This window comes from Pleurodeles waltl, chromosome 4_2 (genome assembly GCF_031143425.1).
Source record: "Pleurodeles waltl isolate 20211129_DDA chromosome 4_2, aPleWal1.hap1.20221129, whole genome shotgun sequence".
In the NCBI taxonomy this organism is placed as follows: domain Eukaryota; kingdom Metazoa; phylum Chordata; class Amphibia; order Caudata; family Salamandridae; genus Pleurodeles; species Pleurodeles waltl.
The window spans coordinates 734,406,156-734,426,338 of NC_090443.1; the positions used below are offsets into that span (position 1 = coordinate 734,406,156).

The 20,183-nt window shown below is 46.8% G+C and overlaps 1 protein-coding gene across 2 annotated transcripts in view; it reads left to right on the top strand.

The window, feature by feature from the left end:
* Window positions 1–20,183, top strand: part of LOC138293239 (bromodomain testis-specific protein-like) — a 1,110,548-nt gene that overhangs the window by 1,063,606 nt on the left and 26,759 nt on the right. The window lies entirely within an intron of this gene.

Genomic DNA, 20,183 nt, shown 5'->3' on the forward strand with positions numbered 1-20,183 from the left:
TTGTTTGAATCCCGCTGTGGCGAAAGATGTACGAGTCACGTGTGCTCCCTGTGTATCTGGCCACGAGATCGGTAATGAGGTAGGAGGCATTGCATTCCACCTGTATGTTCATAGAATGATTGTTTTTACGGTTGCGATACACATACTCGCTGGCTGATGGTGGACAGATAGCTACGGGTCCCATCGATGGCACCTAGGACATGTGGGAACTGTGCTATCTGGTAGAAATGTATTTTAGTTTGTTGTAATGCCTGTGGGGAGTTCGGGAATCTTATGTACAGTTGTATTCTGCCCAGCATGGCATTGAGGAATGCGTGGACAAATCTAGAGAGGGCACTCTGTGATACCCCTCCAGCTGCTGCTATGACCCCTTGATAGCTCCCTGAGGCTAGTAGGTGCAGGGAGCATGATACCTGCACATGGGTGGGTATGCTATTGGTCCTGTGTGTTGTGCTCTGCAACAGGAGTTGTAGCTCAGCTGTCAGGTCAAGTATCATGGCTGAGCTTAACCTGTACTTCTCATAAATTTCCTCCTCAGTCTGGTCAAAAAGGGTAATGCGCAGTCTGAAAATGCGCTCCTATCTCCTCCTCCCTCTCCTCAAACCTGCCAAGATCCACATTCTCCTCGCCATGACGTAGAGTGCAGCCATTGTGGAAGAGCAGTTGAGGCATTCTGGGCCACTTTATATAGGTTGCACATGGTTACCACCTGATTTCAATTTGTGGTAAATTGCATGTGCAAAAGGCCATTCTGAGAATAATCGCAATTTGCGTTTTTTTTTTTTTATGCATCGCATTGCGAATCGTTTTTTGCATGTCGCAATCAGCGTATCACAAATAGCGTCCCGATTTAGCAGATCGCTATCTGCGATTCGCTAATCGGTGTCGCAATTTGCGTTTCACAATTAGCGATTTGGTAATTCATATCACTCTTTGCAATTTGCTGTTTGCGACACGCAAATTCATGTCTCATTCACAAAAGATTGCTATTTTAGCGATTCCTTATTTTCTCACTGCGAATGCCTTTCATACATTGCAAAAGGGCATTTTTGCATTCGCAAACGGACGATTTTTGAGATTCGCACCGTTTGCAAATGCAAAATCGCTTGATACATCCGCTTGATAAGCTGCTTGTAGCCTTCCGCTTGTAGCCTTCCAAAGAGTCAATTTCCACCTGTTATCAGGGCTGCTTTATCTCCCCAACCAAAAGGAAATTTAAATAACTGTGAAGAAAATATGATCATTCTTCACTCTTGTACCTCAACATTGCCTTTGGATCTCAACAGCAAACTCAATCTCTCTAACAGTCATGGTATCAGTGGCGGCTCCTCTGCTAAGGTGCGTCGCCCCACTACTTGCAGAAGAAAGAAAAACAAAATTATAATAACGGAGCGTTACTATCATTTAATTTTTGCTGAGCCAGGTTAGGGCGGGGCAGGCTGGAGAGGGCTGGAGGATGAGTGGTTTGTGCACCATAAGTGCGCATGTGTGTTGGACCGGCCATGTTGGGCCGGCCAGATACAAATGTGCACTTCGAATTTCTCCTCCTGGCTGTATTGCACAACTGTGAGGAGAAAGTGCACAGGCCTTCACTCCCTCTGTGAGAACAATAGCAGGCCGCTCACAACAATCACAACTCAGCTGTCATGCTGGTGACAACAGCTTTTGTGATTGTGGCTGAGGGGAGTCTGGGAGCCTGTGTGCTTCCCGACGAGGATTGAGGAGATGAACCCGTCTTCCGACTGACAAGGTACATTTTTTTTTCTTTTCTTTTGGGGGGTATATATATATATATATATATATATATATATATATATATATATATATATATTATATTTCTTTATCCCTGCCCCATCGCCCCTGTTTAGTGCCACTGCATGCTACCATCAGAGTGCAAAGCAATAGTGGTTACTTTGCTGCTGGAAAAAGACACTCTACATGGAGCAGTAGTGGAAAACTATTAAACTGTCACCATGTTGCTAGCACTTGTCAAACTGAAGGATAATAACAGACTAACTCAAACTCTTTATAGAAGAATCAGAAACTACACTGGCATTTGAATTGATGTACTAGGACATTGGTTTCCAACCTGTGGTCCGGGGACCCCTGGTGGTCTGCGAAGCCTCCTCAGGGCGTCCGCGACTGCGTAAAAAATTAAATAATATTAACAGATTAGGTTCCCAGCTTTCAGTAATGACTCAGTGAGGGGAGTCCCCTGATTCCAATAATGATTCAGTGGGTGGTCCCCGAGTTACGGTAATGATAAAGTTGGGGTCCACAGAAGTCAAAAGCTTGGGAACCACTGTACTAGGATGTATATTGGATCAGGGCGAGTCAGCCATCTTGATCCTGTTGAACTGATCAGCAGCATTTGACACAATTGACCACTCCTTCCTTATGATCTGCCTGGGAGACGTAGGCATCTGTGGAGTAGTTGGAACGTGGTACTCTTATTTCTGGAAACTGAGTGCAGGCAGTATCCTCATTACCAAATGAATCGTCCTCTGTGTCCAACCCAGAATGAGTGCCTCTGGTCTCTTTTTTTGTCAACAACGCAATTCAACATTTGCGTGTGGCACCTTCTTCAACTAATCAGATCACATGGATGTTTTACATTGTCTTATGGTGATGGTCCACAACTGTAGGAAAATGGCTCCCTGTTGCAGTTACCCCCCACTTTTTGTCTGATATTGATGCTGACATGACTAAGAAGTGTGCTCGGCCCCTGCTAACCAGACCCCAGCACCAGTGTTCACTAAAAATGTACCATTGTTTCCACAGTAGGCACACCCCTGGCACACAGATAAGTCCCTTGTTAAAGGTACCAGTGGTACCAAGGGCCCTGTGACCAGGGAAGGTCCCTAAGGGCTGCATCATGTGTTGTGCCACCCTAAGGGACCCCTCACCTAACACATGCACACTGCCATTGCAGAGTGTGTGTGTTGGTGGGGAGAAAAAGGCAAAGTCGACATGGCATCCCCCTCAGGATGCCATGCACACAAAATACTGCCTTTGGCATAGGTAAGTCACCCCTCTAGCAGGCCTTAAAGCCCTAAGGCAGGGTGCACTATACCACAGGTGAGGGCATAGCTGCATGAGCAATATGCCCCTACAGTGTCTAAGTCTATTCTTAGACATTGTAAGTAGAGGGTGGTCATATTAAGTATATGGTCTGGGAGTTTGTCAAAACGAACTCCACAGTTCTATAATGGCTACAGTGAACACTGGGAAGTTTGGTATCACACTCCTCAGAATAATAAACCCACACTGATGCCAGTGTTGGATTTATAAAAAAAATGCACATAGATAGCATCTTAGAGATGCCCCCTGTATTTTACCCAATCCTTCAGTGCAGGACTGACTGGACTGTGCCAGCCTGCCACTGAGACGAGTTTCTGACCCCCTGGGGTGAGAGCCTTTGTGCTGTCTGGGGCCAGAAACAAGCCTGCACTGGGTGGAGGTGCTTCACACCTCCCCCCTGGAGAACTGTAACACCTAGCTGTGAGCCTCAAAGGCTCAGGCTTCGTGTTAAAATACCCCAGGGCACTCCAGCTAGTGGAGATGCCCGCCCCATGACACAGCCCCCACTTTTGGCAGCAAGTCCGGGGATATAATGAGAAAAACAAAGAGGAGTTACCCCCTCAGCCAGGTCCACCCCTGAGGTGACCAGAGCTGAAGTGACCTCCTCCTTGGAAAATCCTCCATCTTGTTTTGGAGTATTCCCCCAAAAAGGATCACGGATTTGCCCCCCTCCCTACAGGGATGAGGCACAAAGAGGGTGTAGCCATTGGCTACTGCCCCCCAGACCTAAACACACCCCTAAATTGAGTATTTAGGGGCAACGCTAAACCCAGGAAATCAGATTCATGCAACCTGAAGAAAGAAGGACTGCTGACTTGAAAGCCCCGCAGAGACAACGGAGACAACTGACTTGGCTCCAGCCCTACCTGCCTGTCTCCAGACTCAAAGAACCTGTACAACGACGCATCCAGCAGGACCAGCAACCTCTGAGGGCTCAGAGGACTGACCTGCACTTAAAGGACCATGAAACTCCCAAGGACAGCAGAGAGAGGACCCCCAGGTGACTCCAATGACGTGGACATCCTGTGTCGACCTCCCTGCACCCCCACAGCGACGCCTGCAGAGAGGATCCAGAGGCACCCCCTGACCGTGACTGCCTGGTAACAAAGGAACCCGATGTCTGGACAAAGCACTGCACCCGCAGCTCCCAGCACCGACAGGAACCAACCACCGGAGCAGGAGTGACCAGCAGGCGGTCCTCATCCTAGCCCAGTTGGTGGCTGGGCCGAGAAGTCCCCTGGTGCCCTGCCTGCATCGCCAGAGTGACCCTCGGGTCCCTCCATTGCTTTCAACACAAAACCTGACACCTACTTCACACACTGCACCCGGCTGCCGCTGTGCCGCTGAGGGTGTATTTAGTGTGTGCCTGTTTGTGACCCCCCCCAGTGTTGTACAAACCCCCCCTCCCGGTTAGATCCCTGAGGATGCAAGTACTTACCTGCTAGACTGGAACCGGAGCACCCCTGTTCTCCATATGCTATTTGGGACCTCCACACCTGACAGGCCCTGTGTTGCTGGTGCTGGGTGTTTGGGGTTGACTTGAACCCCCAACGGTGGGTTGCCTATGCCCAGGAAACTTAACTTGTAAGTGCTTTACTTACCTGAGAAATTAACTATTACTTACCTCCCCCAGGAACTGTTGATTTTTGCAGTGTCCACTTTAAAAATAGCTTATTGCCATTTTTGCCAAAACTGTGTACATTACAGTTTTAAATCAAAGTTAAAGTACCTTACAATGTACTTACTTAACTAAATTCTGAATCGTGTGTTTCTAAAATAAATTAAGAAAATAATATTTTTTTATATAAAAACCTTGTGGCCTGGAGTTAAGTCTTTGAGTGTGTGTTCCCATTTATTGCCTGTGTGTGTACAACAAATGCTTAACACTACCCTCTGATAAGCCTACTGCTCGAGCACACTACCACGAAATAGAGCATTAGTATTACCTAGTTTTGCCACTATCAACCTCTATGGGGAACCCTTGGAGTCTGTGCACACTCTCTCTCATTTTGAGATAGTATATACAGAGCCAGCTTCCTATATTGGTGGATCAGCGGTGGTGTCTAAGACTTTGCATTTGCAGGACTACTCAGCTAATACCTGATCACACAACTAAAATTACAACAATTGTCATTAGAAATTGGTTTTTGCAATTTGACTATTTTTCTAAATTTTTAAAAATCCTGCTAGGGCCTTGTGTAAGTCCATGTTAGCATTTCTTTTTGAGTTTAAATGTTTGTAAAAGTTAAAATTGAAGTACTAGAAGTAGTTTTTAGTTTCTTAAAAGGTAATCCCAACTTGTAGAGTCATAATTAGTCAAACAGATGAGATGGTGATGGAACTCAACCTCACACCGTACCTGCATCTAGGGATGTCAGAGTTAAGGTATCTCTGTAAAATGAAACCGATTAAAACTGGGTCCAACCCTACCAAGGTAAAGCTCTAGGAGCTCTTGGCAGAGTTCACAAGGTCCCACCCCTCTGATATGGAGGATCCTCCCTCAGATGGGGAAATTAGTGAACAGGAGGATGAACTCACCCCTCCTGTCCTAAATAGGGAGGACAGGGCTCCTAGAACCCTGTCCCCACAAATCATAGTCAGAGAGCCTGGTTCTTCCACAGGGGAGACCAGTACCTCTGTAAGCATTGAGGGGAGCCTCAATGTAGAGGACATCCTTTTAGCAAGGATGGCCAAGAGATTAGCTTTAGAGAAGCAGCTCCTAGCCATAGAAAGGGAAAGAAATGGGTTTAACTCCCATAAATGGTGGCAGCAACTTAAATAGGGTCAGAGAGAATACTGACATCCTAAAAATCCCCAAAGGGATTGTAACTAAATGTGAAGAAAGTGATGGCATCACCAAATGGTTCACAGCTTTTGAGAGGGCTTGTGCAAACAGAAAAGTAAGCAGATCTCAGTGGGGACCTTTCCTGTGGGAAATGTTCACTCGTAAGTGTTGGGATAGACTCCTCACACTCTCTGGTTAAGATGCAGAATCCTATGACCTCATGAAGGCTACCCTGATTGAGGGCTTTGGATTCTCAACCAAGTATAGAATTAGGTTCAGGGGGCTCACAAAACCTCGAGCCACACCTGGGTTGATTTTGTAGACTACTCAGTGAAAACACTGGATGGTTGGGTAACTGGAAATGAAGTGCATGGCTATGATGGGCTTTATAATATGTTTATGAAAGAACACATGCTTCAATGAAAAGTTGCATCAGTATCTGGTAGACCTACATCCAATTTCTCCCCAAGAATTGGGAAAGAAGGCAGACCACTAGGTCAAGACTTGGGTAACCAAAACTTCCACTGGGGGTGACCAAAAGAAAGGGGTTACAAAGCTGCCCCAGGAGAAAGTGGGTGACACTCCAAGAAGTAAAGAAAGAGTTCTCTGTAGGCCCCCCCAAACCAGTCCAGGTGGGTGGGCCCCAAGAGACAACCCAAAACAAAGGTGGGTAGCAGGGTAAGAACTGGGATGCCACTAAGGCATGGTGCCACAACTGTAGACAGGGCACCAGACCAAAGACATTTCTCGTCCCAAAAAAAAAAACACTAGCAAAATCCCAGGGTGGCCAGTGTAGCCATTGGGGATGGCTCCTCGGTTGAGGAGGTCGTCATAGCCTTCAACTGGAGAAGGGACCCAACAGGTGAGTTGGAGATTCCAGAAGAAAGTACACACTTTCTCCACCTACTGGTGAATGGAATCCCAGCCCTGAGAGACACCTTTGCCAGTCACACTATTGTGCATGATAGGCTTGTGCTCTCAAACCAGTACATCCCAGGTGAGACTGCCAGAGTGAGGGTCAGCCCACACAAGGTCACTGATAGGCCTGTGGCTTTAGTGCCCCTAGAAGTGGGTGGGACGTTTAGCTGGAGAAGTGTGTTAGTCAGTACAGACCTCCCCCTTGATTGCCCCCTTGGAAATGACCACCCAGAGGTTGATCGGAGCCCAAGAGAGGAACTGGTCCAGTGCTAGTCCTCTCCCAAGTATTCTGGAGGTGCTGCCCCTGCAGTAACTGCAAGTAAGCCCCAGAAGAAAAAGAAAACAGTGCAGGAAAGGTGGACAACCTTTAGCTAAGTTTCCAGTAAGCCAAGGAGATTCTGCTCCAGTAGGGGAGAACTCCAAAAGTGGCCCTGGTAAAGTCCAACCTGACAAACAAGAAGTCTTGGCTAGTCAGGCAACTGTTAAGCATGAGGGGGTGGCTCCTCTGCTAACAGAAGAAAGAGTGGAAGAAGGGTGTTTACAACAAGATGTGGTAACCCACCCTCCCTCCCTTCCCCCCACTCTACCACAGCAGACAGGCACCCTGAACTCAAAGAAGCCGGTAACTTAGCCCCTTCCATTGTTGGTGAGGAGCTAAAGGTGTGGTTCTGGGCACTGACAGCTGTCAGTGGCCTCTGCTGGGTGTTAGCCTTTATGGCTGCACTGTCCTTGGCATGGTGGTCTGACCCCCTGCCAAATAGCAAGTTAGGCCCCATGACCATGTTGGTCATGGTGGGGTTACTCCAGCTATGGCTAACTCCTTTGGGTAAGCTAGGGGTGACCCTGGCTAAGGTGAGATTAGCAGAGGTGGATACCTCTAACACCAAAATAGAGATAATGGTTGAAGACATTAAAAACATAGACAAGAAGCAATTCAGAAGAGGTCCTATCACTGTGGAAGTAGGTCAGTTCCCCAGAGAGAATGACCTGACCAGGAGGATTTAAGGCAGAGTAGGCCCTGCAACAAACCAGCCTGTTTTCCCTACTCTTCCTCGCCTGACAGACTTGAAGACTCTCCCACCTTTGGCTGAGTCTCCTGGCCTGTGGACTGGGGGAGGGGGCTTGTGTAGGAAAATGGTTCCCTGTTGCAGTTAGCCCCTATTTTGTGCCTGATATTGATGCTGATTTTACTACAGTGTGCTGGGGCCCTGCTAACCAGGCCCCAGCCCCAGTGTTCTTTCACAAAAAATGTACCATTGTTTCCACAATTGGCACACCCCTGGCACACAGATAAGTCCCTTGTAAAAGGTACCGGTGGTACCAAGGACCCTGTGACCAGGAAAGGTCCCTAAGGGCTGCAGCATGTGTTGTGCCACCCTAAGGGACCCCTCACCTAACACATGCACACTGCCATTGCAGTGTGTGTGTGTGTGTGTGTTGGTGTGGAGAAAAAGGCAAAGTCGACATGGCATCCCCCTCAGGATGCCATGCACACAAACTACTGCCTGTGGCATAGGTAAGTCACCCCTCTAGCAGGCCTTACATCCCCAAGGCAGGGTGCACAATATCACAGGTGAGAGCATAGCTGCATGAGCGATATGCCCCTACAGTGTCTAAGTCAAACTAGAATGCCGACAAATTGAGAGAGCCTGGTGCCAAGAACCATCAGTGACCAACTTCTCCACCCTCAATTCAGCCATGCGCAAACACCATCAGCTCATCCGGACCACCAAACAATCCTTGTACAAAGAACGCATAGACAGCAACGCACACAACAGCAAAGAACTCTTCACCATTAAAGAGCTCACCAAACCCAAATCCTCCGCCACCGACCCTCCGCACTCTCAAGACCTCTGAAACTCCCTCTCAAGCTACTTCCACTGCAACATTGCAGACATACACAAAAGCGTCACATCGATGCCACCCACCATCACCACCACCGACGCGGCCAACACCACAGCACCACCGTGCTGAACACCTGGACCCCCACCAATGATAAAGAAACTAGCAAAACCATGAGCTCCATCCACTCAGGCTCCCCAACCGACCCTTGCCCCCACCACGTCTTCAACAAGGCTAGCCAAATCATCGCTCCCCAGCTCCGGCCCGTCATCAACAGCTCCTTCGAGACCGCAACCTTCCCAGATATTTGGAAACACGCCGAAGTCAAGGCTCTGCTCAAGAAACCCAAAGCAGACCCCGAAGACCTCATAAACTACCGACCTATTTCTCTACTCACCTTCCCTGGGAAGGTCATAGAGAAGATAGTAAACAAATAACTGTCCCGCTTCATGGAGGACAACAACATACTCTACGTCTCCCAGTCTAGATTCCGCAAAAACCACAGCACCGAAACCGCCCTCATCGCCTGCACAGGCGACATCAGGACCAGATTGGACAAGGATGAAACAGTTGCCTTTATCCTTCTAGACCTCTCCGCACCATTCAACACCGTATGCCACCAAATCCTTCGCACACGCCTCTTGGATGCCGGAATTCGCCACAAAGCCCTGGACTGGCTGTAGGAGGCTGGCCTGGCTTATAGTGGGTACCTTGTGGTAGTTACACCTTGTGCCAGGTCCAATCATCCCTTATTAGTAGATTAGTAGTGTTCTAGCAGCTTAGGCTGATAGAGGTAGCTATAGCAGAGCAGCTTAGGCTGAACTAGGAGACATGCAAAGCTCCTACTATACCACTCATATCACTTAGCACTATATCATAAGAAAACACAATACTCAGAGTTACTAAAAATAAAGGTACTTTATTTTAGTGGCAATATGCCAAAAGTATCTCAGAGGATATACTCCCTTAGGAGGTAAGTAAAATACACAAAATATGCACACACAAACCAAAATCAGATAAGTACAGTTAGAAAAGTAGTGTAAACAATGTAGAACACATTAAAATGCAATAGGGAGAAATAGGCCTAGGGGCAACACAAACCATATACACTAAAAGTGGAATGCGAACCACGAATGAACCCCAGGCCTAATGTAGTGTGTAGAGGGTTGCTGGGAGTGTACGAAAACACTAAGGGTGTCCAAGATACCCCACCCCAAGACCCTGAAAAGTAGGAGTAAAGTTACCCTACTACCACAGAAAGACAGTAAAGTCGAGATGGGGGATTCTGCGAGGACAACAACTGACTGCAAAACACTGAAGATGGATTCTTGGACCTGAGGACCTGTAAAGGAAGGGGACCAAGTCCAAGAGTCACTCAAGTGTCCGGGGGGGCAGGACCCCACTAAACCTCGGATGAAGGTGCAAAAGGGCTGCCTCTGGGTGGAAGAAGCTGAAGATTCTGCAACAACAGAAGGTGCCAGAAACTTCTTTGGTCAGAAGATGTACCACGTCGTGCTGGCGGATACAGAGTTGTTTACATGCAGAAAGACCCCAAACAAGCCTCGCTAGCTGCAAGAGTCATGGTTGAAGACTTTGGGTGCACAGAGAGCCCATGCAGAAGCATGCAACACCCGCAGAAGCACCTGAACAGGCACTTAGAACATCTGAGGACGACGTCCGACTCAGAGCAACAAAAGAGGGTCCCACGACTCAGAGTCCAACTCAGCGAGTTGGGCAAAACAGGACGGAGTGCTGGGGACCTGGGCTAGGCTGTGCACAAAGGAAGTCTTGCAAAAGTGCACAGGAGCCCAAGCAGCTGTAGTTCACGCAGTACACAGGTCTGCTGTCTGGTGTGGGGAGGCAAGGACTTACCTCCACCAAATTTGGACAGAAGGGCCACTGGACTGTGGGAGACACTTGGACCCAGCTCCTGTGTTCCAGGGGCCACGCTCGTCAGGATGAGAGGGGACCCAGAGGACCGGTGATGCAGACGTTTGGTGCCTGCGTTGGCAGGGGGAAGATTCCGTCGACCCACGGGAGATTTCTTCTTGGCTTCCAGTGCAGGGTGAAAGGCAGACAGCCCTCAGAGCATGCACCACCAGGAAACAGTTGAGAAAGCTGGCAGGATGAGGCGCTACAATGTTGCTGGTAGTCTTCTTGCTACTTTGTTGCGGTTTTGCAGGCGTCCTGGAACAGTCAGCGGTCGATCCTTGGCAGAAGTCGAAGAGGGAAATGCAGAGGAACTCCGGTGAGCTCTTGCATTCGTTATCTGGTGTGATAACCACAGGAGAGACCCTAAATAGCCCACAGAGGAGGATTGGCTACAGAGAAAGGTAAGCACATATCAGGAGGGGTCTCTGACATCACCTGCTGGCACTGGCCACTCAGAGCTGTCCATTGTGCCCTGACATCTCTGCATCCAAGATGGCAGAGGTCTGGGACACACTGGAGGAGCTCTGGACACCTCTCCTGGCTAGGTACTGGTCAGGGGAGTGGTCACTCCCCTTTCCTTTGTCCAGTTTCGCGCCAGAGCAGGGCTGGGGGGATCCCTGAACCGGTGTAGGCTGGCTTATGCAAGGAGGGCCCCATCTGTGGCCTTCAAAGCATTTCCGGAGGCCAGGAGAAGCTACTCCTCCCAGGACCTTCACACCTTCTCTCAGAGGAATTCTTTTGTTCTGCCTTCCTGGGACCAGGCTGCCCAGGCCCCAGGGGGGCAGAAACCTGTCTGAGGGGTTGGCGGTAGCTGCAGTGGAGATCCTGGAAAGTTAGTTTGGCAGTACCCTGGCTCTATGCTGGAGACCCGGGGATGCATGGAATTGTCCCCCCAATACCAGAATGGTATTGGGGTGACAGTTTAATGATCCTAGACATGTTACATGGCCATGTTAGGAGTTACCATGGTGACGCTACATATAGGTATTGACCTATATGTAGTGCACGCGTGTAATGGTGTCCACGCACTCACAAAGTCCGGGAAAATTGCCCTGAATGATGTGGGGGCGCCTTGGCTAGTGCCAGGGTGCCCTCACACTAAGTAACTTTGCACCTAACCTTCACTAACTTCACTTCAACAAAGTGTTGCCCCTGTGCCTATTTCTCCCTATTGCATTCTATTGTGTTCTACATTGTTTGCACTACTTTTCTAACTGTTACTTACCTGATTTTGGTTTGTGTCTATATATTGTGTGTATATTACTCACCTCCTAAGGGAGTATATCCTCTGAGATACTTTTGGCATATTGTCACTAAAATAAACTACCTTTTATTTTTTAGTAACTCTGAGTATTGTGTTTTCTTGTGATATAGTACTAAGTGACATAAGTGGTATAGTAGGAGCTTTGCATGTCTCCTAGTTCAGCCTAAGCTGCTCTGCTGTAGCTACCTCTATCAACCTAAGCTACTACTAAGGGATAACTGGACCTGGCACAAGGTGAAAGTACCACAAGGTACCCACTATAATCCAGGCCAGCTTCCTACATTGGTGGTGCAGCGGTGGGATAAGTACTTGTAACCGCTTTACCACTTTGTCATTGGTACTGTTCATGAGAAAAACATATACCAAATATTTCAATATAGACACATTGAACCAAAACAGTCTACTGCTCTAAAACTTTCTACGAAGTTTCTGAAAAGTTCTGAAAACCTTTAAAAGTTTTCAAAAAGTTTGAAAGTTTTTTCTCTGTACTTTCAAAGGTTCTAAAACTTTTTCTCTCTCTGTCCTAAACCTTTTCTTTCCTGTCTGCAGTAGAGCTCACTCCCAAAATTGTTCAAGCAACCTATGAGAGTTTAAACTTTAAAAGTTTGAGGGGTCTCTGCATAGAAAGAGGTTTAGGCATTTGTAAGAATCCTACCAAAGACTTTCTCTTCAACCTTCTCCTAGAAAATGACCAAAATCAGTGTCGCCCATCCCAGGACCAGGAGGTAGGAGGGGAAGGTACCCAGTCAGACTCAGAGGAGTTCCCTGAAGAGATTGGGGAGGATTCCTACAAAGACCTGCCACTTAGCAGGCCACATATTGATACTGGTAGTGGGAGGAGGTCACACATTAGTAGGGTGCCTTTCACTCCTAAAGGCCAGGTTACTAGGGTCCAGCCAGTTAGGGACAGGTTTCTCTCTGCCAATTCCCAAATTTCCTCTGTATTTCACCATTCCCAAGCTTCCCACCCTGAGGATAACTTAATAGAAAGGAAACTCAGAAAGCTGAGGTTGGAAGACGCCAGGCTGAAGCTTAAACAGCAGCAGATGGCCTTAGACAGGGAATCTCTGGATGTAGAGAGGGAAAGGCAGAGATCGATGCAACGCCTACCGTGAGGGAGAAGATTCCACGCACAGCCCTCTGGAACGAAGCACAGCCGGATAACAAGCCTAGGATTCCACGCACAGACCCCGGGACATCTGTTAATCCCGCGAACCACAGAAGGAGAATGTCCGCGCGCTGGAAAACGACGCACGACTTCCCCGCATGAAAAATAACGATGCAGGTCCGTGTGTGAAGGGGCGAAACCGATGCACACACCATTTTTCCACGTATCTCCTCCTCGGCGGCCCTTTGCGGAGATTTTTCACTTTAAACCAGGTACTTTGTGCTTGAAAGAGACTTTGTTTGCTTTTTAAAGACTTTAGACACTTTATATCACTTTTCAGTGATATCTTTACAAATTCATATTGCATCTTTGATCATTTTGACCTGCAAATATCCAGATAAATATTATATATTTTTCTAAACACTGTGTGGTGTATTTTTGTGGTGCTATATTGTGTTATTGTATGATTTATTGCACAAATACTTTACACATTGCCTTCTAAGTTAAGCCTGACTGCTCTTGCCAAGCTACCAGAGGGTGGGCACAGGATAATTTGGATTGTGTGTGACTTACCCTGACTAGAGTGAGGGTTCTTGCTTGGACAGAGGGTAACCTGACTGCCAACCAAAAACCCAATTTCTAACAGTTTCTCTAAGGAAGTCGTGTTTGCATACCTCAAAGCAATGTGGAAGGAATGTGGTGTAACTTACAAGTTTACTACCCTTTATTATCCACAAACAAATGGTCAGGTTGAGAGGTTTAATAAAACTCTCAAAGGTATGATAATGGGACTCCTTGAAAAACTCAGAAAGGGCAATGGCGGCTGGTGACATTTAAAAGTGGTGAGGCGTAAACGTTCTGGATGAGTGCCCGGTGGCGAGCGAGCATAGTGAGCGAGCCTGACAGTGATAAGATGGGTTCGGGGGGTTCTCCCCCACAAAAAGTTTGGGCAAATGGTACATTTTCAAGCAAATTTGAGAAAGCCAGAAATCTACTGAGGAAATACACATCATTGAGATTTGTCGGACTGGATACAATGAGACAGCAAGGAATAAACATTCCATTGCCTGCAAAGCGTCTGCAGCAAACCAGTTTAGGTAGTCTGCAATGGCTGCTGCAAAGAACAGATCTGTATGTTTTATGAATAGCTGAGTGGGTTAGTAAAGCCAGCCTTTATCAGCGCTTTAAAAAAAATTAAATGCATGTGGTAGAGGGGCTATGGAGAGATGAGGGGCACTTTTGGCAGGATGTATTGAGGGAATCTAAGTAGGCGGTCATGGTTGCACCAAAGAAGACTGTCGCACCGGGCGCCAGTAGTGCTAAAGCCAGCCCTGACTGCAATCCATTTGTCACTAGGCCATAAAGACACACAACTGTCTGAGGGCTCAGGAGTCAAATGGGCTAAACTGTTGCTGGAGAACTAAGAAAATCGACAACAGCCCGAGTCCATTTTGAAAATCTTTTTTACATTACATCATGAGAGGAGGCGGCGAGCCTGCTGGCATTATCCTCTTATGGAGATACGTCCATGTGACCTGCTGCTGCAATTGGATGCTTAAATAAAAATGATATACAGTCACTTATCCACCATCTTACTCTTTGACCAACTGTTCTCATTTATTCCCCCGCCCCTCACCGGAACCTCTGCAAGGCTGAACCAAAGTTACCTCAAATAGCCTCCTAGGTTTTCAGCACGGCTCTCTGATCCGTGAATATTGCTTTCAAAAGTTAAAAACAATGCTAGAATGTGGGGCCATTGAAACCACCAACCTAAGTCTTGCACTATGATGTCTGCGGAAGAGATGCAGTGCCTAGGAGCAATTAAATTATGCAATGTGTGAGCTACACCTAAGCAAAAAGCAAACATAGGCATGTGAAATGGGGCCACGTGGCAGCTTTGGAATTGTAATACTTGTTTATAAATAACAGTTCTATTTAATTAAATAAATAAATCCAAATCCACGATTTGTAAAGCGCAGCAGATGACCCATGAGGGTTCTAAGGCGCTGAATTGTAGGCTCGGGGAGATTTCCCGAGAATCACATGATGATGATACCAACGTTGAGACTTGAACCTGGATCCCACTGGCTCAGAGGTCAGTGGCTCAGGTCATTAAGCCACAGCCTCTCCCGATTTTAGAACAAAAGTTACACAGTAAACAAATAACATTACATTTCCCCCTACCCTGTTAAGCTGCACAATAGTGCTGTAATGATTTCGGACTATAAATTACATTGTAAACAAATAACATTTCCCCCTACCTCTTCAGCTTCACAGTAGTGGCGTAACGCCAAATAATGCCTCTCCCCTCCCTGCAGAGCGTGACAAGGGGCCACTAAGGCTCCCATATTCTCACAAATATTCACGGAGAGGGCCGCGTGTCATGGTGCTGCAATTGGATGCTTTAATAAAAATGATATGCAATCAATTCACATACCCACTATTGTTGAACAACACACGTCCTGTCCTGAGTGTCAGCCAGGCTGAACTGTTGTTGGCGAACTAAGGAAATCGACAACAGCCTGAGTCCATTTTGAAAATGTGTTTTACAGTACATACATCATGCGAGCAGACGGCGAGCCTGCTGGCATTATCATCCTATGGAGAGAGGGCCGAGTGACTTGGTGCTGCAACTTGGTGGTTAAAAATAACATGCAGTGCAAATGGTAATAACGAAAATTAACACCGACACAAACTCATGCCTAAACTTTAACTTACACGTGGAAGGCTGAAGCTCAGCACGTTTCAAATGCATGCCGTACCACAAATCTCAAAGGGAGAGGCGGGCGAGGGGATGGACGGAAGGGTTAGGGGGGATGGAGCGAGGCAGGGGATGGGGGGGGGAATAATTTTTTTTAAAAAAGTCTAATACTTAACTTTTCCCGTCGCCGCTGCATGCAGATCACGTTTTGGTCATCCAGCCTTGAGTACACTGCAGTCCTTTCCCAGCTACTTGCAGAATGAGGTGAGGCCATGAAGGCTTGTTCCCACACACCCTGTGACGAAGGGCTGCAGTGCTACACAGCCTTGCTGATTGACTGCCAGCTTTGGAAACCCAGGGCTTATGCTAAAGTGCCCAGGCTGTTTTCTTTGACCGAGGCTTCAGTGCGTCATAAGAGGCAGTACCTTAGTGTTGTAGGCTGCCGGAGGCCAGGGCTGAGATCAGGTAAGCCCTATAAACCCTGCGACGGCCAGCACATGCGCTGCAGCACGTGTCTTCCAAAAGTGCCTGGTTTTGCCTGACCCTCGCGCAGAGCGAGGGTCACACTGTTTGAAGTTTTAATGTATGAAACATTTTTTTTATGCAGAAATTGAAACTGGGGAAACATTTTTTTTTAATTCAAAATTGAAGCTGGGGCGGAGCCCTGCCGCCCTAATGAGGAAACCGCCACTGAGAAGGAGATGGGATGTCCTTGCCTCCTTTTTGCTTACAGGGAGGTACCCCAAAAAGGAGTGGGGTTTAGCCCCTTTGAACTCCTCTTTGGATACCCTGTGAGAGGTCCCCTTGCTCTTGTTAAGGAGGGTTGGGAACAACATTTAAAAGCTCCTAAACAGGACATTGTGGACTATGTACTTGGCCTCAGATCAAGAATGGCTGAGTATATGAAAAAGGCCAGTAAAAACCTTCAGGCCAGCCAGGAGCTGCAAAAGCAATGGCATGACCAGAGGGTTGTCCTGACTCAGTACCACCCATTACAGAAGGTGTGGGTATTAGAGCCTGTGGCCCCAAGAGCACTCCAGGACAAATGGAGTGGACCCCATCTAATTGTTAGAGAAAAAGGGTGAGGTTACCTTTTTGGTAGACCTTGGCACTGCCAGGAGTCCCCTTAGGGTGCTCCATGTCAGTCGCCTGAAACCCTACTATGACAGGGCTGATCTCACCCTGCTCATGGCAACTGATGAGGGACAGGAAGCAGAGAGTGACCCTGTCTATTTTGGAAATTAGTGGCAGGGAAAGGTCACTGTCAAACCGTGGAGAACTACCCAGCAATCCAGCCTGAGATCTGGGTGTCACATTTTGGGAATCTATATAGAGTGGCTCAAATTAGCAATATTACTGTTTCTTTACCAAAATCCCAGAGCCTCCTTACTTCTCATACATCAGCTACCGGGTCAGTCACATCATCCAAATTTGACCTGGACTTTTCATTAAAAGGAACAACTTCGGCTCTTCAAACATTACGTAAAGGGAAGGCCCCTGGGCTAGATGGTATCCCAGGCGATTTGTACTTGTCTCGCCCAGAACTTGGTCTTTATACCTAAATGCGCTTAGCAACGAGATACTGAGGGGTGGTGGGCTTCCCCCCCCACATGGCAAGGAGCAATCATAGTCCCTGTTTTTAAAAAGGGGCAAAGAGAAGTACCAACTAACTACAGACCAATACGTTTAATTGATGTTAGCCCAAAAATATTTTGTAAGCAGGTCCTGACTAGACTGCAGACATGGATAGAGGACTCCCACATCCTTTCCAATTTTCAGGCAGGATTCAGGAAGGGAGTGAGCACAATAGACCAGGCGTTCAGGTTTAATCTCCTATGTTGGAAATACCTCACTTGTATGTGGCCTTTATCGACCTAAAAGCTGCTTTCGACATGGTCCCTCGGGACTTACTGTGGAATGTCCTGGAGACCTACCAACTTGACAAAGAATTGCTGAGATTGATTAGGTACCTTCACGAGGGCACTTATGCACAGGTACGCTGGTCTCAAGGCGGAGATCTGACAGAAGCCATACCTGTCGATAGGGGGGTTAGACAGGGGTGTGTTTTGGCTCCCACTCTGTTTAACCTCTTTATCAACAGTGTGGTAGATCACCTGATGTACTATAATCATGATGCCCCAAAGCTAGCAGGAGTCCCTGTCCCCATTTTAATGTTTGCGGATGACACCTTATTGATTTCAAGAACCCCAATGGGATTACAAAATTAACTTGACGCTTTTTCTAATTTTTGTACCATAAGGGGCCTTGAAATAAATCCAACGCAGACAAAGTTTATGGTTTTTAATCCGCATAAGTCGTTTAGGGGGAAAATGTCCATAGCAGGACAACTGGTAGAGAAAGTCAGTCAGTTTGACTATCTGGGGATCAGACTAGCAGACAATCAACAGTGGTCGGCACAGATCGGGAAGAGTTTGTCTGTCCTTCTGCAGAGGTCAGTAGCAATAGGGAGAAAAATTGCTAACATCTCGGAAGGGGAAATTTCACCTGATATCACAGTATACAAAGCCGCGGCAGTGGCTGCTTCAACTTATGGTGCTGAGTTATGGGGGTACTGTAATTCTAGAAGTCTGACGACGATAGAAAACCGCTTTATTCGTAACTTCTTGCGGCTGCCGATGAGTACCCTGCTCATACCCCTTAGATTTGACTTAGCTTTAAATGAGGTCCACAGTGAAATTGCCCTAAGACCTCTTATGTACTGGGTCCGCCTTTGGACTTCTGAACATCTGTCCACCTACCAAACAGCAACAGCTGAGCTTCTAATGGACGGTGGTGTATTAAAAATTCCTTGGCTTAAACATATTAGAGATATTGAGTAAATTCCTCAAAATGGAGGAGATATGGAGAGATCCTTGTAATTTGACCAAGGAAGCAAAAGCACATATAAGGAAGTGCTACTGGGAGACTATTTTAGTGCAAACTTGGTCTAAAAAAACTCAAGGCAGCAGGACACTACAGTTTTTAGATCTCAGATGTAGTCCTAAATTTGAGGCCTATATGGACAATATAAACCCCCCTCATACTAAATCCCTTTTTATCAAATTTAGGTTGGGGATTTTGCCACTCAAGACATTCACTGCTAGGTGGAGTAAGGAGGATCACAATCTGAATTTTTGCCATTTCTGTCATGAGCAACCAGAGTCATTCGCACACTTTGTTCTTTTGTCCCAGATATCTGGCATCTAGGAGGAAGTGGATTATTCCTTTATGCAGATCAATGGGGATAAGGAAATGCAATACATCCTTACGCATTCTGGCAAGTGATACAGGTGTCAAGGTAGTTTTTGCAGTCGCAAGGTACCTACAAACTGCTTGGGCTATAAGAACTAGAGAACTGCCATAACTGTGTGTTTTAATAATTTATTTTAGATTAAAATTACCTTAGGCTGAAGTAGACTACTAAGTGGAACCCAGATGCAAAGGTTTATAGGGTTCTAAAATTTGCTGTCTGTCTGTATCGTTTTTATAATTGTGTGTTTTAATAATTTATGTATGAAGGAATTTTTTTAGGGCTTTTTAGTGTACTATGTGCCACTTCTTGTTTTATCCTTCATTGTTTTATTGTATGATTATGGTATGTTGTTACGGGATACTTTTATGGCTTTTAGCCGAAATAAAGTTATTTATTGATTGATTGAGTGACCCTCTCCCTGATCTCTTCTCCACCACTGAAGCTGATGCCTTAGTGGAGGGTGTAGTGCTTGCAGAGCAGAAATATAACTGTATAAATCTTTTAAGTCAGTTTTCTGAACTCTTCTCACTGATACCAGGTACCACTACTTGGTGTGAGCATACAATGATACTGGAGACAGTTTGCTTGTCAAAAGTAAGATTTATAGGCAGCCTGACCATGTCAGGGACTGCATTAAACAAGAGGTTCAGAAAATGCTAGATTTAGGAGTGATTGAGCCTTCAGAAAGCCCATGGGCTAGCCCAGTGGTGCTTGTCCCTAAACCTCACAGTAAAGATGGAAAAAGAGAGATGAGGTTTTGTGTTGACTATAGAGGGCTCAACCAAGTAACCAAGGCAGATGCTCACCCTATACCCAGGGCAGATGAGCTCATAGATACACTGGCTTCTACCAAGTATCTAAGCACTTTTGATCTAACTGCAGGGTATTGGCAGATTAGGTTATCAGAAGATGCAAACCCAAAGACTGCATTTTCAACCATTGGAGGGCACTATCAATTTACAGTAATGCCCTTTGGTCTGAAAAATGCACCTGCCACTTTTCAAAGGTTGGTGAACACAGTCCTGCAAGGGTTGGAAGCTTTTAGTGCAGCATATCTAGATGATATAGCTGTCTTTAGCTCAACCTGGGATGATCATCTGGTCCACCTATGGAAAGTTTTGGAGGCCCTGCAAATGGCAGGCCTCACTATCAAGGACTCAAAGTGCCAGATAGGGCAGGGGAAAAGTGTTTTATCTGGGCCACCTGGTAGGTGGGGAACAGATTGCACCACTGCAGGGGAAGATCCAGACCATTATGGACTCCCTCTACAACTCAAACCCAGGTGAGAACCTTTTTAGG